Genomic DNA, 16442 nt, shown 5'->3' with positions numbered 1-16442 from the left:
CATCCTTTCTTCTTTTGTCCATATAAACCTTACATCCATCCTAATTCATACACCAAACTCAAACTAGCTTAGAATCCTTCTTCATCGTTTTAAATCTTGAGTTCTTACAATGTCTTCTTCAAGGAGATTGTATGAAATCGATGAGCAACAGAAAAAATTGTTGGCAAAACAGGAAGAATTGTTCAAGCTCGAGGATGGTGGAGATAAGGCGTTTGTAATGGAAAATGATGATGAACATAGAAGGCAAAGAGCCTCACATTTCTGTCGTGTCATGCAAGTTGTGGTTCAGATCTACAAACCCAAACGTGCTGCAAACTTGGATAGAAAAAGGGAAAGACGAGGTAATGATCTCTTAGAAGATTATTTTATCTCCAACAGTGTATTCCCTGATCATATTTTTAGACATCGTTTTAGAATGCAATGAAGTTTGTTCAACAAATCATGATTGCTATTTGCAACCATGGTCCATACTTTGTGCAAAAAAAAAAAATGATGATTTTCATGTTCTAGGTCTTCTTCCTGAGCAAAAAAATTATTGCTGCCTTGTGGATACTTGCATATGGAGCATCTGTAGATCAAGTAGATGAGATAACAAGGATGAGAATTTCAACTATTCTAGAGTCCCTGATGGGGTTTTGCTCCGCAATCGAAGCTCTCTACAGCAATGAGTGCCTCTAGAAACCCACAACAATGGACTTGTGAAGGCTTCTGAAGAAGGGTAAGATGCGAGGTTTTCTTGGCATGATTGGAAGGATCGATTGTATGCACTGGACCTGGAAAAACTGTTCAAGTGCATGGCAAGGAGCTTATGGCGACAAAAAATGAGCCAAAAGTATCATTTTGGAAGCGATGACATCATTTTGACACATGGATTTGGCATGCTTTTTTTTCAGTGTTCCAGGAGCTCAAAATGACCTCAATGTCCTTGCCTAATCTCCAGTGTTCGACGAGGTGCCGCAAAGAAAAACACCGAAAGTTACATATTGGGTATAAGTACGACAAATGATACTATCTAGTAGACGGCATTTACCCAAGGTTGACATCGTTTGTCAAAACAGTGCCACGTCCACAAAATGAAAAAGGAAAAACACTTTGCAAGATGTCAACAGGGGTGTAGGAAGGATGTGGAGCGTTGTTTTGGTATCCTGCAAGCTCGTTGGGCGATTATCAAGGCTGCTGCCATATTATTTGATGTAGAGGCTCTTCGATCCATCATGATGACGTGTATCATTCTCCACAATATGATTGTGGGAGATGAGTATGATTATGATGCCATCGATGAATACGAGCCGGACACGATGAACAATTCCAAAACACGTATATATTGTGCTCATGACCGTACTGAAGATCCCGTGCAGCACGAGCCATTGGAAAGGGATGGATGTTACAGTCAATTGATCATTGAACGGTACATTTTAATGCAACGACCATACATGCATTTAAGCCGTCAAAGTGACTTGATTGAGCACTTGTGGGGATTGAAACAAGGTGACGGAACTTAAAAGGAGCTTTTGGTCGAAGAATAAAGTTCTTAGTTTATTTGGTGTGTTTTTTAAAGTTTTATTTGGTGTGTTTTTGTAATTTTATTTGGTGTGTTTTTTTAATTTTATTTGGTGTGTTTATGTAATTTTATTTGGTGTGTTTATGTAATTTTATTTGGTGTGTTTAAATAAAATACTAAAAATAAATAAGAAATTACATAAAGTACTAGAAATAGATAAGAAATTACATAAAGTACTAAAAATAAATATGAAATTACATAAAGTACAAAAATAAATTAGAAATTATATAAAGTTATAGTAGCTAGGATATGCAGAGCTAGGATCTTCGTTGCTAGGATTTGTGTAGCTAGAACCCCCTCCACTTGTTCCATCGTTTGTTGCACGCCTCTTTCGCACCACGTCCTCTTTTTCCAATGTCCAAAAATATTTAGAATTCAGAGACATTCATACTAGAGGCTTGTTCATAGTGTCACAATCTGCTTGAGCCATCCTTTCTTCTCTAAGCATCTCCATTTCTCGATTAAGTACTTCTCTTTGTCTCTCATTAGCTGCATCACATCTTTTAGTAGCTGCTAAGATTGCTTGCATAGTCGCAACTTTTGCCTCATCTCTAGCCGCATATTCCGCCATGGTCAGTTTACCTTGGCAAGCAAGTTTATCCATATATTTTGTGCAGTCATTCTTGGAAGAACTCCCTTTTTTCTTTGCCGAATTTTTACCTTGAGGCCTTAAGGAACAACGAGTTGGCTTCGGCACTGCTTCAGGTGTCCTTTCCTGCTCTTCAAATGTGTCGCCTTCCTGTTGGTCCGGGTCTGCTGCTGACGAACTGTGTAGAGGGATGTTGTGCATGACAACTTCTGGACCAGTTGGCACAAGTTTGTATTTGGGACAATCTTTGACAACAATATTCCAACATTCCCATCTGGTGAATGATTTTTTCTTCTTCTTTTGTTTGCATTATAGCATGCTTGTGCTTGAAGTGTCTATAAAATGTGGGATAAGACAATATTATAAAATGCGGGTGTAATACAAATAAATAAATTAAAATATTGATGCAGGTGGAATACAAATAAATAAATAAAAATATTGTCACCTGATCCGCTGAACTTCTGCTACTACTCAGATTAGTGGAAGCATGAGAAATGGCGTTTCTCCAACAAGTAAGCAATTTGTTGAGTTTTTTCCAACGACCTTGAAGACCTTGATTACTTCTTGCGTCTTTTCCAAACATTTCCTAAAACGATGTAGTAATTCTACCCCAAAGTTCTCGCAACTGCATCTCATTACCCGTAATTAGGTCATGAGTAATTTGAACCCAGCATTCACACAATGTAACATCTTCAATGACTGTCCAAGTAGCTATTTTTTGCACACAAAAGTATATGAAAGCTTTCGTTCAAAGTGTTGAAAATATTGAAATATGGTGTAAGGTGGAAGATGATGGTTAGGTATTTATAGAAAAAAAAATTGTTTTATTTTTTCTGTATTTTTAATAATTTTATTAAGTTAATTAATTTGGACCGTTGGATTTGAAAAAGATTGAAATCCAACAACCCAAAATTGGACACATGGCCAACGGTAAGAATTCTGACTTTTTTTTTATGTTTTTTGGTTGAATCCTAGACCATTGATCTAGGAATTGGACGGTCTAGATATTGCCACGTCATTAGCCGTTGGGTTTGAAATTCAAAATTTTTTTATCATTGGAAATCCAACGGCCGAAGACGCACCACGTGGTCCATATCCCGTGCCCATTTAGTGCGCCTGTAGCACGGGGCCTGCCATCAGTTTTTTGTCAGGAACGTTATCCTATGCGCGCGTGTTTCCCACACGCCTGACGCAAAAAAAATATCAGGCATTTGCTGATGTTAGATAGGCCGATTCCTTACTTAGTCCATTTTGGGTTGGCCTACAAACTGTGGCAGACTTTGGGTTGGCTTATTTCTAGGGGTGGAGGGGTTTTTTTGGGTGCCAGCTTATTTTTTTAGGCTTTGGGCCAACCTCTTAGAGAGAGCTGGAGTTGCTCTAACAAACTGCTACGTGCAAAGCCAAAGGGCTTTATGTCTAGTAGTGTGACACCTATTCCACCTAGCGGCAAAACCATTCTAGCTTCCAACTTGGACAAACTCAAGCTAACAAGTAGCTTACTCACTTACTTGAATGCAGTAGGTGTCAACTGCTTAAGTAGGGAAAACTTTTTCATCACCACATACTGCCACCTCCTGCTAATTTGGAAGGCTCTCTAAGCAGTCATACAAATACCCCTTTATCCATTGACATTCTTAGCTTCCCTTTCTTTCATTTGCTCAACATGTGGAGACCAACATTGAAACATAAGTAATTAGTTTAAAAAAAATGTGGTTATAAAAATAGATAAATAATATAATTAAATTTCGGGTCTTTGTAGAGTCAAATGACTCAACTTCCACGTCATATAGGACATCTCCCTTCAAAACCAACTTGATATCTATTAAGGGGTTTTGTGTTGAACATTTTGATGGGCTTATGTTATAGTGAGACGAGCCAAAACCTTCACATCCTTATTTCTGAGTTAGTGAGGATTAGGCCCAACACATCCTGATGGAAAAGCAAGTCCTATGGAATGTTTTGTTGTTCTTCCAACAACTCCTAGGTGTTTGGTCTGTTGTTACAATGAGTGCTTCTAATGTTGATAAGGTGTTTCCGATTGCTTTGAGGAGTTTCTCACTGTTGTTGAGGTGCTTTCTGTAGTTGTCGAATGTTTCCAACACCCTCTAATGACTTTTGAAATGCTTCATGCAGTAGTCGGATGTTTTTGGCACTGATGAAGTGCTTCCAAGAGCTTTAAAGAGCTTTTGGTGGCTATTGAGGTGCTTCCTACAGTAGTTGAATGTTTCCAGCACTATGAAGTGCTTCTCCTGGTAGTTGAATGTTTCCGACACTGATGAAGTGCTTCTGGGGGCTTTGAGGAGGATTTATTAAACTAACAAACACTGGGAAGGACTAAGTAATCACAATGAATATAACTTGCATGAATGATGCATGGTGTGGAGCTAAAAGCCTAGTTTGGCGTGAGAGAGAAATAGGTTGTTCTTACTTGTATGGTTTTGGGTGGCTAATCAAGGGTTGCTAATGGTTTGGTAGTTTTTAAAGGGGTAATGAAGTTTATTGGAAATATCAGTGAAAGAATGGTTTAAAGCTCGTGAGTTGGAGTCTCCAGCACTTATAAATAACTTGCTCTGTTTGGTGCCTCTCTCTTTCAAGTGTGTTGATGCTCTTGATTTATAGGTGCATGGATCCCTTCAACTTCCAGCTTGTGAATCTATTGGTTTCTTTTCCTCTTCCAAATATGATAAGTCTTCCTTTCTTTAGTTCTTCTTTCCATGGTTGTAGCTACAAGGTTCTTTTTGGTATAATGCTGAAAAGAGCTGACAACCTCGTAAACCCTAGGTTGAACACGTTGGTCAGAGTTTCTTCTTTCCTACACCAAGTTCCACATCATGACTCCATCTTTGGCAACACTTCTCTCCGTTTTCTCCCTTGTTTTCCTGTAAGAGATTGGGAAGGAAAGACATATGCTTTTGTTCATTAAAGGAGGCACATGGCTCAAGGTCAAAACGTGATTTGGTTAGCTTAGCTTTAGGTTTGGTTGGTTCATGAATATCGTAGTTAGTTTGTAAGAGAATGGGTAAGACAAAAGCTACTCCTTCCCACGTGAAGCCAAAATCATGGGCATGGACTTTTGATGCTCCCAAGCAGCTCAAATTAAGTTTTCCACAATCTTAATTCCACATAGGCCCAATAAACTTTCGTAACCATCCACATCACCCCCACTCAGCAAGCCCCATTGTGTGGCTTTGGCTCAATTAAGCATGTCACATGTTGGCATGACTCGAATTATAATACGGTTTGCAACGACAAACATGCATGATTTGCTTGGGTTGGCGTGATTTTACTAACACCTAACTTATAAATTTTTATTTTATTGACGTGGCATGATCGTAAATTTGCATACCTCTCGTTTCACACTGTATGCATGAATTTAATATTGGCTTGCAATGTATATGCAATGATTGGGCTTTAGGCTTGTTGGTGAAATTTTGGGCTCTAACAAAGTCTTTTAGTCCTAATTGGCGTATTTGATCTTTGAAGATGGTCTTAGAGTGTCAATAATAACACCCTAGTTTTGGTAGATATTTTATAGGATATGAAAATGGTAACACCATCATGAAATACATAAAAAAGTTACAACAGGTTTTGATGAAATTTTGCAAACTATAAGCAATGTCGTAGCAACAAACTCCATTTTAAAGGATCCTTACCTTATTCTTATAATGAAAAATGGACATCGGGGAGGCTTGAGTGACATTGAGCGTGACATCGTAATTTATGCCAACCTCAGCACACCATCTGCAATACTTTAGTCGCATTTTAACACATGGTTGAAGAATGAGGCGACCAAGAAAGGATGCCCCTAAACGAAATAAGATGTTTGAACTTACAAAACTTTAAGACTAAGTACATTTCACACCATCGATATTTGGTGTCAATTTTTAACCAAAAAAAAAAAAAAAAAGAAAAGTAAAGTTAATTTAAAAATGTGTCATGACGTTTCAATTTTCTCACATTGCAACTCTATAGTCCAAATCTTTTGAGCACTTATCCTTCGATATGGGATAATCTTCATCCAAAGTCGTTGTGAGATATTATTTTAAGGTTTTGGTTTTTAGCTCGATTTGTTCAAAGTTAAAACAAGTAGCAGCATCTCAACTTACGTTTGTTGTGTGAGTTAGTTCCTACTGGCTTTTTAGCAGTAGTTTTCTATTAGCTCTTTACGACTGATGATTGGAGGACGACATTATATTTTGAGTTGTTGATGCTAACTAGAATCACTAATCTTATTCAGCAAACAAATATCAACGGTGACAAAATATAATCTTTGCCTACAATTACCAAATGGCATGACAGTTTATCATTGTTTCAAATGTAGGCCCACTTTAAACCTCAATTATTTATAGGGGTACAATTTAAATTGGGCGAATTCAGACAAAATCCGAGTAAGCCTGAATTCAATTAACCCCTGAACCTCACTAAACCACATGAATTTGAACTCAACTCGAACTCGAATTGTGAATCTAAAGACGGAGAATTGGAAAGAATTTAAGTAGAACGAAAATCATTACCACCAAAGGTATACCAGACTACTAATACAAAATCATGCAGAGAAAATCTTACACATAACCTTAAAGACTTGAACCGATAGTTTAAATCGTTATGGTGGCGATGTACGTGTCTCTCTCCTAAAAGACGGGTCGCCCCAAGTTGTTAGACAGACGACATGGCGAGGTGGGCCGACCAAAAATACCTAGAAAAATCATCAATATTGCAACAAGATAGAGCACGACCAATCAGGACCATATACATTTTTTCAAACAGTGAAATCGGATATACTATTTTCTGTTTTACACAATCATGACGTCTTCGTCGACCCAACAACAAAACCTGTATTTCTTGAAGCCAATGATGTGTTTAAACAAACATAAAATTAAACCAAGAATAATTAAGAAAAGAATCAGCAATTTGTAAAGAGGAAGTCCAAATTGTTGTCATTTTCAAACCAAGAGATTTGGAGTGATTTTTAAAATGAGCCATAAAGTTCTAATTTTCTTGTCATTTAATATTACAGTCTAATAGTATTTATTTTTATTTTAGCGAGAAGTCTTATGTTCGATTTTTACTAAATGTGAGATTTAGCATACTCATTATTCGTGTAGATAATATTATTTGTTTTTTTTTAAAAAATCTAATTTTCTTATTTTATAGCATAAAATATTAAAATTAACGGGTTGATTGTTTGAGAACCTTCATTAAATTGTTGGCACAGTGTGGGTCAGGTCTTTGTATAGGTTGCATTGTCAACATTTGCACAACATTGACAAAGGAATTAATTAGTTTTGGAGGATTTGATATTGAAAAAAACCAAAAGAAGTAAACTAATACAATTTTAAATCCTCAAAGTGTAATATGAGAAAATTAAAACCACGTGGTCTATTTTAAAAATTATATAAAATCAGAAAGAGAGAGAGAGAGAGAGAATTTTTTACGTTTGGAATACAATGGTAAACCAAGTGTCTTTATTTAAGTAGAAGGAGTATATATATTTTTAATATATGTCACTTATATTATGACATATAATACACGATCTTATGTTCTAAATTACACTACAAAATCGCTCTAACGTTGACAACGTAAATTGTAGTTAGTCCTATAATATAATAGACCATGGTCAACGTTTCCATTCATCGCACTGATTATACGTTAAAAGTGGCATGGTATAGTATTGTAGACGACCAGAAAAGAAGAAGATGCTATGTACATATATATGACACATTGTTGGATGCTTTTTCATCTTCATCCTCTTATCTTCTAGTCTGCATTCATCGGACCCACATAACCATCGGATTTGACATTCACAGTTATCCTCCCATACAGTCATATACTCAAACGGATAAACATGATATTTGGCTAATATGTTCGCCTTAATCTAGGAATTGGATCCACTGCGAAACTTAGTGTCCGGACTTCAGATATCCACAAATTTAGACCACACAAGTTGAATTTGATGATTCTTATTAATTTATTTCGTTGATTCACCTCACACAAACCAACAATTTTAATTTTTTTCATACAAATATATAATTTAAATTTGTAAATCTTTAAGCTCTGGATAATAAGGTCGGGAATAAATTTAATTCCCTTAATCAGGATATTAATCAAGATATTTCCTGTGGGTTTCAGACACTGGGATTACATATATACATTCGCTTAGAGATAGAGAGATACTGGTGTCCCTTTGACGCCTCGAAAAGCCACATTAAGGTATTAAGGCATGTACCATGTCTTCCTTACTATTTGACAAAATTTTGATTCCTAACTAACTTTTCGAAGAAAATACTCAAAATCTAATTGCCTAAATTGATAAACTCTCAATACATACAACTACTCACTGATCATACAGGTCAAGTAGTAATGTAATATTATAAATTAAATACCATATATTTAGCGGTACTCATCTTTTTTATTGCGGCAAATATTTCTTGTCACCTTTTCTATATACTAATCAAAAAGAAAAAAAATTATAATCCTGGACTAGGTTTTATTTGTAGTATATGAGTACAAGTAGTTCTCTTATGAACATGGATAGGGAAGTCGTATAAGGGGAGCAATAGAAAGAGCAAGAAAGAAGAAAAAGTAAAGAGAAAAAAATTGCTAACTTGATGAGAAAATACTCAAAATTCAATTGCTTAAAATAATAAAGCTCTGACTACATACTATTACACGCAGATTATTCATATCAAATAATAGTATAGATTATGTGATATAAATTTGGATAATACTTGTTTTCACGCCTTGGAGGGATGAGCTTGTTCCTCCACTTTGACATGGAGCAATTATATCTTGATACGTTTTTAATCTTTCAAAAAGAAAGAAGAAAAAGTTCCTATCTAAAAGATATCATTTATACCACTTAGTAATACAGTTTAATGATATTTATGTTCACTTATAACTAAGAGGTTTTAGATTCAATTCTAGCCAAAAACGAATTTGAACCATATTATTATTAACCCATTGTGAGGCCCACCCTCTCTACTTAATGTAGATAATATCGTTTGTTCAAAAAATAAAGATAAACTTTAATCTTCAGCCAAGATATTAAAAAAGAATTCTCCACCAATACGATCCCGGCTACAAGAACCTCCAATTTTTTGGATAAACGCTGCAACAAAATGCGCAGCTAGTTGCCTTCTTGACAAACAAATTAGATAGGAGTTTGAGTGTGATTAGGAATTTATATAAATTAAGGCTTTTATTTATTCTTTTTCTTTTAAAAAATTAAACACGTGTAAAGATATGATTTATTCATATTAAAAACAGGAATGAGTTCATCCCCTTGGTGGAGAACACAAATATTATCTTACAAATTTAGTGATCTATATATATATAGCACAAATATTAAAATCTCATAATTCAGTGATGTATATTATATATTATATATATTTTTTCTAACAAAAATACTACTCGTACCACTTAATTGTATCATCTTTATATCCACATGCGTTGACAAGCTCTACTTCTATTAAAAATATGATACAAATGATAGTATAAATAGGTGGTTAGTGTAACTTTAGTCATTTTCTAATGGCACAAAAGGGTATTTTCAAAATCTCCATTTTTCTATATATTAATAAAAAAGAAAAGAAAAAGTTAATCATAGAACGTTTATCTATTAATGGTATTTTTGTATTCTTCCTAATTAATTAATTTATTTGTAGGATATAAATACAAGTAGGTCTGTCAAGAATATGGATAGGAAAGTGCGATAAGGGGAGAACAGAAAGAGTAAGAAAGAAGAAAAAGAAAGAGAAAGTCTTTACCTGGCAATACAGCAATATAGCAATGGTGATTCAGAGACTGGAAATGTGCATGGATCTACTGAAACTGGCGTTCGAGCTCGTCCTCGTTATCGCTCAGGCAGTAGAGGTAGCTCTTCAGCACAACTTCTCTCCACAGCTAACAAGTTATTCATCTCACTATTCCACAGCTCCAGTTAATTTCGTTGGTTTTCTTCCTTAAATATATTCACCATTTGATTTGATCTCTTATTTCTGTAAAAAGATTCAGGTTGGCACGATATATATATATATATATATATATATATATGTGTATATATTTGTTCTTTTGGTTCATTTAATTGCTCCATTTCCATTTTCCAGTGGAGGTTAGTAATATTGTTAAGATTTTGGCTCACTTTGTTATTAGCCTAATTAAGTTGTGAGAGATGTAATCCATCCGGCCATTTATATATTTGCGATTCTTTTTGTTTTTTTAAGGCAGAACGATAAAGATTTTTATTCAAGATATCAATATATATTTGCGAATTTAGTCAGGAATTTTGTTGGTTATATGATTTATAAACCCAGCTGCTAGCTAGCTCCTGCGGAGAACCTTTAGCGTGATCATACTGTTTGCTTCAATGTTCATATAGTCTTCCTAGTCAATTTGGTTGTTCATAACTCATTCTACCCAAGATGTGATCCTATTTTCTCTCAACTCTAATTCAAAAATTGTGTCCACTTTATTTTTCGTTTTTGTTTGGACAAACAGTAAGATAATTATATTGAATTCGTTCACATCGACACAAGGAATTCAAACTTATGTGGAAAAGCACGTTAGTTTAATCAACTAGCTCACCCCACCTCTAAATTGTATCCCAAGTTGGAAGTTGTTAATTTTTTGATTGATAGAAAGGGGGATAATTTAATTGTAATGTCTTTATCAACAAAAGTTAGTAGTAAAGAGAATAGATGGATAAGGTTGAAAAGAATGAATAACTTCTCAGTTAAGTGCCATTACACAACTTGGTGTTATCAAGAATGAGTAACTTTTTAATTGATGTTGACATCACAATATGGTGGTATCAATTTATTTATTAGTAATACTATAAAATAATATAACATTAATAAAAATTTGGTCAATCATTATAAGCTGACTTGACAATTTCATGCATAACACGTTAAACCTCCACGAAGTGACGTGGAAAAAAAAGGTTTTGGGTCGAGATTTAACAGGTTATGTGTTTTATTGTGTCAATCTGTTAAGCACTCGTTAAATAACGAGTTGCTTTATGTCTACCCACGAATAACCCATTTTAACCCGTTTTAACGCTTTAAACTAAAGTCCTAGCCCTATCAGTTTACCTCTCAATTTATGTGGCATGTAGATGTAGTGCTTAATGAAATGATTATAGTTGTATTGCTGAATCAAAAGGAACTTATGAATTTAGATGTTAATGTTTAGTAATATAGTATGCAATTTTTTTTCATTAGATTATTGATTGAAGTAAATATTGTCCTAATGGGTAAAATGGATTGGGTCGAATAACTCGTCAATTTTAATGGATCAGATTTGTGTTTGAAGTTTAGAACCTACTAAAATAACAAATTTGTCACGAAAAAAATATGAACACGACCAAATTTAACAAGCATCAACAACTTGCTGTTACAAGAATGGTGCAATTTGTCACAAATGTTATATAATTAAAAAGGTCACACATCCACTAAACTCCAAGGCTTTATTTGTGGCCAACAAGATATTCTTCGGATCATTTTGGTAAGGATCTTGGAGATTTGTGAATCGTGTCCGTTGATTGTACATTGTACGATTAGTTTTTGTCAAGTACTGTTTATGTTTATTTTTAAATAAAATGATTTCTGACCGTATGATGTATGATGAACGAACACGATTTATGGATCTCAGAATCCTCACACAGAGGATCGGGACTCTATTTGTGGAAATGAATAACATTGGATGCTTCTCAATTATTGATTTAAGACAAATGCTTTACTGTCTGGTTGGATATCTTGCAGACAATAAACGTGTTATGCTTTCTGTTACAATAAGAGACGTGTTTTGAAGAAAAGAAAGCCCACACAAAGATTCTGGTTCTGGTTTTATCAATTATAATCCAATTTAGTGTAAATTATTACTACGAAATTAGATGCTTAATTTTTTTATTGGCTGTATAAAGTTATATAATAGTAAATTTGAAAGTAATAATTTGACGTAAGAAAAATATAGTCTATTTTTCTCGGCTTTTAGCCTTTAAAACTTTTAAATGAATAAAAGAAGGAACCGTGTGTGGTATAAAAATTTTAGTTTAGTAATATTGGTTAAAATGATGAGCATATTTTATTAACTCATATTGTCCCTAAAAACATCTCTAAGAGTCAGACTTTTCATTTGCTATGTGAACGATAATTAAGAATCATGAAATAGCCCAAATAATTAGCGTTTTTAACCTTACGATCGGAAGGTTGAAATTTCACTTAGTCAGTCGGCCGAACTTGGTGTTTTGATGCCAAGTACAAACGGCCGTCTCCAAAAAAAAAGAAAAAAAGAAAAAAAAAAAAAAAGGGCCAAATATGAGAGTGGTTGGAGGATTGTTTGGGGTTTGGGGTTTGGAGCTTGGCACTTGGTCGAATGTACATCGGCTGTCTAATAAAGAATCTTGTCTCGGAACGACTTTTTAATTCCAAATCCAATTATAATACAACAAAAAAAATTAGACAAAAAATAAAAAAAAAAATCGGAAAGAAAAGCACAATTAACTCCCTTTTAGTTTTAAAATACAAAAAGATCTCATTGTTCTTAAATTAATATGCAAATGAACTTTTCTATATATTTAATGACCACTTTGTTTAAATATTTCAATCAGTCTGAAGATATTTTCGTTTGGTCAACAAGTGGAGAAGATTTTGAGTACTGATAAATTTTTTTTTTTCACCCGGGGGCAGGGGAAGGTGTACGTTAAGGAATAAATTTGCAAAGGATCATGTCATATCATGCATCTAAAAAATATATTTTGTAGCAAGCAATCATTTACTACAATGATAAAAAAATGTTAAACTTTTATATTATGATGTGGGTTTAAACTTCATCAGTAACTTATCTAACAAAATATATTGTTTAAAACAAAATTATAAAGAAATACGTATGATTTTTATTTATGTCATATTATATGTTTACTAAAAACCGATGAATAAATAAATAAGCGGGTGTTACCATCAGTTTTTGTAGGGGATACTTAGAAAAATGGAATGGCCATGTTTATCCCCTACCCATTAGGTACACTTCTCATAACCATTCGTTGTTTCTCCAACTACAAACAAACATTTGTTGGGAATCCCATTTTTTATTTATTAAATATGAACTTGTTTGGATATGTTTTTAAAATGACTGAAAGCATTTTTGATGAACATACTTTTAGAACCAATCTTTCATAAAGATGCAAGTAAATCCTGGAAGAAGCATAACTGGTGCTTCTTGGAAAAATTACTTTAAGTACTTTTGGAACCCAAAAATATTTTCTCTAAAAGCGCTTTTCGTTATTTTAAAAGTACATCTAAATAAGCCTTATAACGATAGATTTATAAGGCTTATTATATTAAATCTCATATATTATTAAATATACCTTACATTTGATTTTTCAATTAAAATTTATTTTAATACACTCCACATACTTTCCCATCTCAACTCTCACCATACACTTTACATTTTCAACAACATTTCACATTTTCTACCTACACCCACACTTTTCACATTCTATGTGAAAATACATAATATCATTCTAGGTACTTTCGATGTGCAGCTGAAGTCGATGTATTTTTAAAAAATTTCTAATTTCTCTATTGGTGTGATTCCAATACACCTTTGGTTTGATGGATGCCAAATGTAACAACCCGTCCCGAATAATTTTATGGATTTTGGAATGAAGGGGTAGTTTGGTAATTTCAATGGGGTTGAAAAGATATTTTGAAATGGGTACTATTTGGTTCTTAAATGGTGAGCTTTCTTTTTGGTCCCCCAGTCTCTCTTCTTCTAAGGCTGCCACTTGGCACTTATCCCCCTACTTTCTCTCATTCTCTCTAATGCTCCCCAAGCTCTCTCACTCTTGGACCTCTTTCTCTCAGCTCACTCTCGCAGGACTCTCTCTCTCTCTCTTCACTTGCTCTCCCTCACTTCCTCACCTCTCTTGTTCCTCTTTTCCCTCTGCAAGTGCAGACCAGGATTATAGCACCATGGAAACCGGTGCAAAAGCTTGGAGAAATCCAGTGAGCTTCTCGACCTCCCGACGTGGGGTAAGCCTCAAAGTACTTTGATCCTCTTTTATTCGCCTTTATGGTTCAACTTTAACCTAGTTTAGGTTTGTGAAACGACGTGATCGTGATGGAAGGAAGAAGGAAACCGAAACCCAGATTCCCGGCGAGAACCGTGCGTTTCAGACGACTTTTCCGGCTAACTTCGGCCACTACTTGGGAAACCAAAGGTATAATCCTAATATAATCTAGTTTTTCTTTAATTTGGTGGGTAGATCGTAGGTTGTTGATGCGTGATTTATACGCACACAAATTAAACCCTCTTTTCGTCAAATTGTAGTATATGTATAAGTAGGGATCGTTCTGGACCGGGGATTAGGAGGGATTGTTAATCACTTGGATTTGACTCAAAAACATAAAAACAAAGTTAAAAACGTTCACAAAGACTCAAAGGACACAAAACAAGTTCAAAAGACTCAAAACTGCCTAAAAACACTAACTAGGCAGTTTCTGACCTTAAACCCAATGTTGGACGAATTTAAGATTATGGCTTGATTCAAACGTAAAATAACAATATAAAACACTATACTAGACTCAAGGAATGCAAAACTAAACTTTAAAACACTAAAACAAACCAAAAGACTCAAAACAACACAAACACACTCAAATCTGCCTAAAAACCACTTTCTGGGCAGATTTGAGCACAAACACAAATTTGGACGAATTTGTGTAACAAAATGACTCAAAACTCTTATAAACACAAACTAAGACACTTTCTAACTAAATTAGAAAATAAAGTAAAGGGGGATTTTAATTTGACGAAAATTGAAATAACGAAACAAGTTTAATAAACTAGACAGAATGTAAATATGAATGCGATGAAAATGAATGGATGAATGCTAGCTAGAAGGTTCTTCTCCACACATGTTACACTTGCATAATAAAATGATTTCCAATTGCATTTCAATAAATTATGAAACTCATCACCCCGGGTTAATTAGGTCCGCTTAAATTAACCGTCAAGTTTTCCTTAAGTTAATGAATTGGATGGGTTAGCGCAACGCAATTCACAACATTCTCCAAAAGTCCTTTACGTGAACAGCACAATAAAGATACAATCAAAGATCATTAAGCATTATGAAAACTATAAGTGTTGACGAGGCATTCGTTACTATGATGAGCATGAAACTCGTGCCAAGAATTCATTTAACGCGATTGTTTATAAGCAACCTCCACTACTTGTGAATATAAGTTCATAACGATTAGGTGAAACTCACTTATATTCTAGCGTCATATTCATGCATGAAAATTAAGCGTGCACTCTCAATAAACATACATAAATAAGTTATCAATCAAACGGTTAAACAAATTGAATCCACAACTTATGAAACGTAATTAGAAGTAATCAAATCAAAATGCAAGCATAAACATTTATTTCGAATCCCCCCCTAGCCAAGGGGGGTTTAGTTCCTCATGGTACAAAACAAAGAGAATCAAAGAAACACCTAAACATTCCAACAACTCAAACTTGAATTGTATGAACGTTTAGGCCCTCTTCTCTTCCATGCCTCATTCGTACAAAACAAAGAGTATTGAAATTAAACATAGAAATCAAAGCAACACCTAAACATTCCAACAACTCAAACTTGAATTGTATGAAAGTTTAGGCCCTCTTATCTTCCTCTTCATTGTAGCACAAGGTCTAGGGATAGTTTGATGGTGTGAATGGTTTGGGGAGTGGTGGAGGAATGGAAGAAGAGTTGTGGAGATGGAAGGATGGTGTTTGGATTGTAAGGGAGAGTCACGGCAAGGGTGGTTTATGGTCTACATTTCTGCAATGGATGAGTTATATATGAGAATGAATGAATGAGTGAATTGAGGTGTGTATGGTTTTTATAGGGAGATGAATGGATGCGAGAGGGAACATGACAGCTAGGTTAAGTGAATGCATGTGCAAAACAGCTAGGATTGCTGAAATTGTAAGGGGAATGCATGTGCAATGTTGGAAATCTGATGGGAGAAAGGTGGATGCATGTGTTGGCTGATTTAAAGAATGTGAGGGAATGATGAAAGGGGAAACATGACAGCTAGGATGAATGCATGTGGAGTGCATGTGCAATGTTTTAAAGGATGGAATGCATGTGAATATGCTAGAAATCTGATGGGAATGAATGATTAAATGTGAATGGCTGATTAGAATCTAGGGTGCATGTGGGTTAGAAATGCATGTGGGTGAATGTTTGAATGATTAAAGGGGAAACATGACAGCTAGGTTGGTTGGTGGCTGCCATGGAGGTGTGGAATG

This window comes from Pyrus communis, chromosome 3, assembly GCF_963583255.1.
Source record: "Pyrus communis chromosome 3, drPyrComm1.1, whole genome shotgun sequence".
Classification (NCBI taxonomy): domain Eukaryota; kingdom Viridiplantae; phylum Streptophyta; class Magnoliopsida; order Rosales; family Rosaceae; genus Pyrus; species Pyrus communis.
Note: the sequence above shows the minus strand (reverse complement) of the source record.